Genomic DNA, 8,264 nt, shown 5'->3' on the forward strand with positions numbered 1-8,264 from the left:
AAGTATCACATAAGAAAATCGCTGAAGGTATTCTTATCTTCTTTGCTAGATTCACGTGACCATCAATTTTTAGATAATGATGCGTGAATAGCAGTCTCAGAGTAGGGGAAGAATGATGTTCAGATATGATAATTTTCAAGTGATACTTTCGCAATCCAAAGCACAGATTCATGACACGAGCGAGATAAGTAACTCCAAGAAATGCTTTCAAGTGTTTACTAGCTACGCTGATTTTTTAAGTTCACGTTGCGGGCGCTAAGGTACCTTAATGGATTTCCTAGAGGCAAATCCGTCCGAACACCAAAAGTTTAAAAATCTATTATCGTCGTTTTATCTTTGAGAAAACTACCTACGAATGAACGTAGATTCACAAGCCGTTTTAAGGTATTTACATGTTACTCCACTAATCATCCAGTAGCTGAGTTTGTAATTCATCTTCTTGCTGGTGCTTCGAATAGGGGAGAAAGCCAGTTTTCAGACATGGGTGTCTCTTGACTCATTGGTTGATGGCTTAGTCTACTGGGACCGAAAATGGTTGGCAGTCGTAATGCAGAAGGTACGGATTCGTTTCCCGTATTTTCCATACAGATTACATCTACATCTGTAACTAGACTGCTCTAGCCACCTTATGGTGCGGGGCAGAAGGTACTTGTGTACCACCGCCATTTCTTTCCATTCCTTTTCCATTGTATGGACCACTCTGTAGCGGCGCCTCTGTGCGGTGGCGTGTATGGTGATGCCGTAATAGGTGGGGAATCAGTGGAAACGCTTTGGACGATTTAACAATATAAGTTTATTATATCTTCACTTCTATATGAGGCAAGCACACCTCTCCTCATGAGCTCTGGACCATGCAGCCGGCATCGACTGCTAGGATGGTGCGCGGCGAAGCTGCGTCCTAACTCCGTCCCGGTGGCGAAGGCAGAGCCACGACCAGTTGCGATAGTGGCGGTTTCCGGCGGAGTGACACACTGGGCGTTGGCCCCCTTGCTCTTCGCTCCGCGGTGGCGGAGGTGGCTGTCCACGTGTCTCGAACCGCGGCCCTCGGACAGGCAGCAGGCGACGGCTGCCGTCGTGAGGCCGAGCCCCTCTCTTGGCTGTAGTAGGCACGGGCAACAGGCCGGCGGGGCTGTGCTACGAAGTCCCGAGAAGGACCCAGTGCGGCGGCAGATGCAACCTGGTCCCGAACCGGAGGCTGCTGCTGGCGCTGCCCTGTCGTCTCGTGGTCCGGCGGTGCTCCGGCATCGTGGTACGGCTACTCAGCAATGGCCAAGTCCCCGAGCCGAATGACATCTGTTCTCAAATTCAGCCTCATTTATACTCCGTTACTGCCTGGTGACTAGTCACGTCGCCCATAACAAAGACACTCGCTGAAGTGTGTTGGCAACGACCCGCTTACTACATCGTTCTATGCTGTGCGGGGCAGATTACCGCTGCGCTCAGCTTCATCACTTCGCAGCTCACTTGCACATCTGATAATTGACGTCTGCTATTCTGATACCGCTGTACATGTTGTAGTATTTGTTCCGCGGTTACTTGCCTTTCTTCTTCTGCTATCATTTGGCTGAAGGAGTGATCCAGACCAGGCTCCCAAGTATGATTGGGAAAGGTAAGATTCTGTCTGGATAAGTAGTTTGTCTGGCCAGTACAGCTGTGGCTGTGTCATATGAAATAGAATGACACCTGTTATAGTGGTAAACGAAACGTAGGTCCTACTATATCACACCTATTCTCGTTAATTAGTAGTCGGCTGCCTCGCAAGCCCAAACGCATTGCCTCCATGAGTTTCCCTTGCTCGTAACAACTAGCGACTACCACCGTGTCATTTACTCTGAATAGACCGAGTTGAGTGCTGCTCTCCGAAAATAAGGTTTTCGTTCAATCACCTCCTTTGGACAAAGATGTTCTCCAGTTGTGGCATTCCTGGAGCTTTCCTGCACTCGTCTCTACGTGTCGATCCCCGTCTTTTGCTAGTAGTAATACCACTTCTTCCCTTACTTGCATAAATTTCCCAACTGCCGCTAGCTTCAGCGGAGAAGTGTGCACTGTGTAACACCTAAACGCCTCGTGTTTCCCAGCTACTGGTATTTTTACCGATACGTACAATCGCGCACTGTCTGTTACTACACCCAGTGCTGCACTGTGGTAGTAAAGTGCTAAGTTCAGACTACTCCATTCCACTGCTAGTTATAATTCCGATGGCAGCTCTCCTTGCACCTTCCTCAACCCTTCAGAAATTACTCGGGTGACAGCTAACACAGAACTACGCCGCTCTTGAAGTTCATATCTTACGTGTAATTCCACTCTACAGTTACCTTATTCGCTTCTGTTAACCCTCTTGCAGAAGCCGTTTCACTCAATTTGCTCACGTCGCTTGCGTCTACTGCCCCGAAGATGATCTTCAATATTCTACCCACAGCATCTATCCATCCCCTTTTTACTCTCGTAAACTCGTGTGGTACTACTTCAATCACCTCTTACATCTTCTCCTTTAATTGTGCATATGCATCAAGCAACCTCTCACTGCCTCCCACTACTATACTTTCTCCAGCCTCCATATTTAATTTCATAACTTTCACACATTAAACACTAAACTTAAAGACCATTTATAGCTAGAAAATACCACATCTGGCTGTCTGGAAAACAATGCTCCACCGAAGAGGTGCTGCACTTGCAATCCCACTACCCCGTCCCTGGCGAAGAGGTACAGTACTGCGAAAATTAGCATTCTTCTTCTCCTTCGACTAGCAACCTGAGGACAGGGGTCGGTATCATCTCCCCTCCAGCAAGAAGCCTGTTGTCTCTGAAGAGCGATCATCCTATTGTTCTACTAATAAAACTTCCACAAATAAATGTATTGATCTACCCCTACTACTATCAGCATTATGTCTTACACTACACATACAAATAAACTACACAAAATCGATACACATAACTACTCTCGTGGTCCATGTTTCACTTTTTCCTGTTAATATCCTTCCTTGCCTTTACTATCCCTTACCATGGACTCGCCGCTGGCGCACCGTTGAATCGTCGCAGATGTCCCACATGCACAGCCGTCGTCCTTGTTGGCAACTGCATCTTCACATTCATCTGTGAGGTAGTTTCGACTACTTTGTACGGGTCCTGCTACTCTGTTAAAAACTTCTTTGTCTTTCCATTTGGTGTACATGGAATCGACAACATTACCCTTTTGCCCAGCATATACTACGGTAAAGTCGCCATACGCCTCACTGCCTCTTCCAAAGCCTTCATATTTGCTCTTTGTGCCCTGCTCCCGCCGGTCGCTGTGGTTGAGCGGTTCTAGGCGCTTCAGTCCGGAACCCTGCGGCTGCTACAGTCGCAAGTTCGAATCCTACTCGGGTATGGATGTGTGTGGTGTCCTTAGGTTAGTTAGGTTTAACTAGTTCTAAGTCTAGGGGACTGATGGCCTCAGATGTTAAGTCCCATTGTGCTTAGAGCGATATGAATAATTTTGAACCCTGTTCCATTTGTCCTTTGCTTTACTTGCAAAATCGTGGACTGATTATCGCTTTCTGCCACTCTTCTGGTAAGTCATGTCAAAGGTGATGCCTCGAATGTTGAGAACCCAGTGCTAGTACGTGCTTTAGAGCTATGGGCGTTTACGATAAAAGTCAGGTAGTATCCCAGTTTGAATGATTTGAATCCACGCAGTAACTAAGCTTTCTCACAATCGTTCTATGAATTCTGTCTGTCCTACATTATTTTGCGGATGTAGTGGGCTAGTCCTTCTCTCTCAGCAACCGACACAATTCCGTCATTAAGTCTAACAAGAAATTCGTCCCCTGGTCAGTTACCATCGTCACAGACACCCCTGACTTCAGTATCCACCTATTAACTAACGCCTGGGTGACTGTAAATGCCTATTGATTTGGCATTGGCACCGTCTCAACGTAACAAGAAAAATGATCTATTACGGTCAGCACAAACCGATTGCCTGCTGGTGTTCAGTTGAGTGGTCCTAATATGTCCACCCCAACGAAACTAAAAGCTTCTTTTGCCTCTGGCAATCTTCGTAACAATACCTGCTTCTGACCGACATCATCCTTCCTTCCTTTCCACCATTACTTCTCTGCCACCTTTCTATTCGTCGCCCTACATCCACCATTGCGTGACAAAATGTGATCATTCATCTTACGTGGTACTGCTTCCAATTTTAACTTGCCCAGCACCACACTCGTGATCCTCATTTTGTCTCTCTGCACAATGTTCCGTCATATATACCAAATTGCTGCTGTTTCTTATACTGCCTACATTCCTCTTTGGTGTCTGTGCAGCTCGCCATTCTGCAAGATCGTGACCTAGTGCTTCTATAACAGCTGTCTTTCTGCTTAGACCATCCACATTTCCATGTTTCCTTCCTGGCTTGTGGATTACTTCGTAATCAAATTCACTGAGTTGCAATGCCCATCTCGTTAATCTAATAGTCAGGTCCTTCAAGCCTAGTAAAGCTGCATAGTCCGTTCTCACATTAAACTTCCCCCCATACAAATAACATCAATAGCACGTTATCCCATATACCAGACTAAGCATCTGTCTCTCTGTTATAGAGTAATTTCTTTCTGCAGCCTTCAGTTATCTTTATGCAAAATCAACAGGATATTCTTGACCATCGACCTCCTGGCTCAAAATACAGCCAAGAGCGTTGTTTGATGCAGCACATGACAATATAAATTATTTCTGAACGTCTGGAAACACTTAAACTAGACTGGATGTCAATATCATCTTTAACTCGTCAAATGCTCCCTGACATTCCTCCATCCACACAAACTTAATCCCTTTCTTCAACAAATGCATAAGTAATCTTGCAATATCAGCTAATCCCTTCACGAACCTCCCATAATAATTTGCAAGAATGAGGACAGATTGTAACTCTAGGAGTCTGTGGTACTACAAAATCTTGCGCTGTCATTTGCAGCAGTGAGTGTGAGACGTGCTGCCCATAATCTGCTGAATACCTCTTTTGGACTTTGTCTGTGTTCCTGTACATCCCTTGAATGGATGATTATGTCATCAAGATATACTAAGCACTTGCGTAATTTCAGTCCTTTCAGTACTCCATCCAGCAACCATTGGAATGTCACCGGCGCCTTTTCAACCCAAAAACCATCTCCCTACATTTGCTGGGAAAGCTGTTTTTGGTCTATCTTCAGGAGCCACTTATAATTGATGGTATCTGCACTTTAAGTCCAATGTCAAGAAATACTTACTTTTGCTTATGTTATCTATAGCCTCCGTGATATTTGGAATAGGGTATGCGTCTGTTGTAGCCTTGCTACTCAAATGGCGATAATCGCAACAAAAAAAACCACGCCCTATTTATTTCTTCTAATATTCTGTCAGCTAACTGTTGAGCCATTAACTCTTCCAAAACTCATTGCTACGACTGTGGTGTTCTATAAGGCCTTTGGTATATTGGTGCTTCATTTCTTGTAGGAATCCTGTGTTGTGTTACTGACATGGCAGGCAACGGCCCTCTCGGGAAAAAAACAGATCCTGGAATTCTAGCAAGAGGTTCTTCAACTGTGCTCTTTCTTTCTACTCCTTTCAAATGTTTTATCTTCTCACAAAATGCAGTCCTAGCGCCCCCCCCCCACCCCTTATAGCTCACAACTCCTGTGTGGCAATCTTCTTCATCCAGAATCCCTAGCGTAACTTAATAATGTCCTCTTCTACAACTTTACATTCTTTGACGGGTAGCACTTTTCCTCCGTCCCTTTTCTGTACACGTACAATACTATGTTTCACCGAACAACACGCTATGTAAGTTCGGTTCCACATGGTGATTTCCCGGTGCCTTTCAACACATAACCGTGTGAAACAAGCCTTAACGCTATTGCTCGCAGTTGAACTAGACCATGTTGTATATTAGATACTCGTCGCGGCAGGTTAACATTGACGACAGTTTCCCCATTCAGCTATACTACACGTCGTCCAACTGCAGTTACGGCATGATGTTAATGCAGAAAATCCAACACTGGGATCACGCTGTACCCCTCGCTGACGTGAGATACCACTTCGACACATCACCTAAACCTGGTTATTCCAACTGAAAAAAAATTGACCACTACTTATCCCAATGGTCGTATGTCCAGTACTCCACGTATATCATATCGTGGTGAGTTCGACTGCCTCCTACCCCCTAATTCCCTCGAGGCTACTGACACGTTTGCTCCTGTGTCCAACAATACTTTATACTCACGTCCATCCACAACACCCATTATGGTACATTCCACCTCTGCAGTCGTTCTGACTGAGCATATTCCTACCGGGAATTGCTGACGGCGGCCCTGGGGCTCCCTTCTAAATTTAACGGGCCCTTCTCATCCCCTCGACTATCTCTACCAGTATTCCTATTACCTTCCGTTGACCAAACCTTCCTCTACTGCCATTTACAACAAATGGTTGGCTACCCCTGTTACTCCAGTTGTGCTGTGGGTTCCATAATTGGTAAAATTGCCTTTGTACGTGTCTCGTTCGACCACAATTAGAACACTTAATATTCGACGTAAATACCTGTTTCCACTCTCTTACCCCTGTCGACCTATCAATTTCTTCGTATTTTCGAGCTAACCTAGCCCCTTCATGAAGATCTTTAGGCACCCCCGTGCGCACTCTCCTAGACATTTCCAATGTCAAACAAGTAAAAAAAAGCATCGAGCGCTCTTTGCTCGGCTTCTTCCAGTGTCACTTTATTTACCTCCTCGTTTAATGAGAGATCGTACGTATTAACGTTCATTTTCCTAATTCTACATACAAAGTCTACTACCGCCTCATTATATCTCCTGGATATCATCCCTAATTGTTCGCAAAAAAACCATACGCTACTGTACTTCCGGTATCATTGTTCCAACCCCTGCCTCAACTGGTCAAAAGTTTCTGCATTTCACAACGCTTCTGTGCACCTTACAAATAATTTTGCTTCTCCTGATAAATGTAACTTTGCGATCTGTAACAGCTGTTTATCTGACCAACCTTCTATGTCAGCTGATGTCTTACGATCCTCTATAAATACCAACACACCCTCAGACGCTCTACCAGAGAGAAGAGAAACAAGACTCGCCACAGTCAGCTCCACTTCTAGAGTATGCAACTTCCACCCTTCAATCTCGCGATTCTTTGCTGGTAGATCATTAAACATAATCACATTATCTGCTGACAATTGAGCCACGTGATCCACAAATGACTGCACCGCTTATTTATTAGCGACGACTCTTGTGTCTGATTTTACTTCTGCGTCCATTACACACGATAAAAATTACACTACAACGAAACAATACGCACAAAACTGTCAGTACCGAAGTGCACTACAAAATCACTTCTTGTCTCTAACCATGGAAATGGAAATGATCGTATGGCATTGTTGACCGGGAGGCCCCATGCTGGGGAGTTCGGCCACCTTATTGCAAGTCCTTTTTAGTTGACGCCACTTCGGCGACTTGCCGGTCAATGATGATGAAGGACACACAACGCCCAGTCCTCTGCCGGGAATCAAACCCGGGCCCCCTGCGTGGCATGCGGAAACGCTACCGCTACGCTACGTAGGCAGATGTCTCTAAACATGAGCCATCTGGACTCTTTACGTTATCTGGCCGTGCGCTCAAAATGGTTACAAGTGAAGCAGTTCCGCTACTGATTCAGCACAAGGCGCAGAATGCCCGAGAAAATTACGCTGAGTGCAGCGTACATGCAAACCGCTCATCTTTACCATTACTCCTAAACTGCGACAGATCCACAGGTTCCTATGGTTTCATAAATGTAACTTTCGTGAAATCACGCCCCATAAGCTTCGTCCCCATGATTACTACCACTCAAGAACAAAATAGTCTCACTCAGCCCAGTGATGATACCGAGCGAGGTGGCGCAGTGGTTAGCGCACTGGACTCGCATTCGGGAGGACGACGGTTCAATCCCGTCTCCGGCCATCCTGATTTAGATTTTCCGTGATTTCCCTAAATCGCTTCAGGCAAATGCCGGGGATGGTTCCTTTGAAAGGGCACGGCCGATTTCCTTCCCCATCCTTCCCTCACGCGAGCTTGCGCTCCGTCTCTAATGACCTCGTTGTCGACGGGACGTTAAACACTAAGATCCTCCTCTCTCCCAGTGATGATACTGCAGGCTGTTGCTTTAACGCGGTGTTGCGGGGGTTGATTGTTGTGACGTCGGCCCTCCTGACATCACTCTGTATGGACCACTTTGCAGTGGCGACTCTGTAGGAGATTGTGCGTGTGTAGTGAAGCCCT

The 8,264-nt window shown here is 45.9% G+C and overlaps 1 non-coding gene across 1 annotated transcript; it reads left to right on the top strand.

Annotated features, from left to right (window-relative positions):
* The first annotated feature begins 7,873 nt into the window (after window positions 1-7,873).
* On the top strand, window positions 7,874-7,946 carry Trnaa-cgc (transfer RNA alanine (anticodon CGC)). Its single transcript has one exon. It is a non-coding gene; the product is annotated as a tRNA-Ala (tRNA).
* The last annotated feature ends 318 nt before the right edge of the window (window positions 7,947-8,264 follow it).

The sequence above is a fragment of the Schistocerca gregaria genome, chromosome 2 (genome assembly GCF_023897955.1).
Source record: "Schistocerca gregaria isolate iqSchGreg1 chromosome 2, iqSchGreg1.2, whole genome shotgun sequence".
Taxonomy (NCBI): Eukaryota; Metazoa; Arthropoda; class Insecta; order Orthoptera; family Acrididae; genus Schistocerca; species Schistocerca gregaria.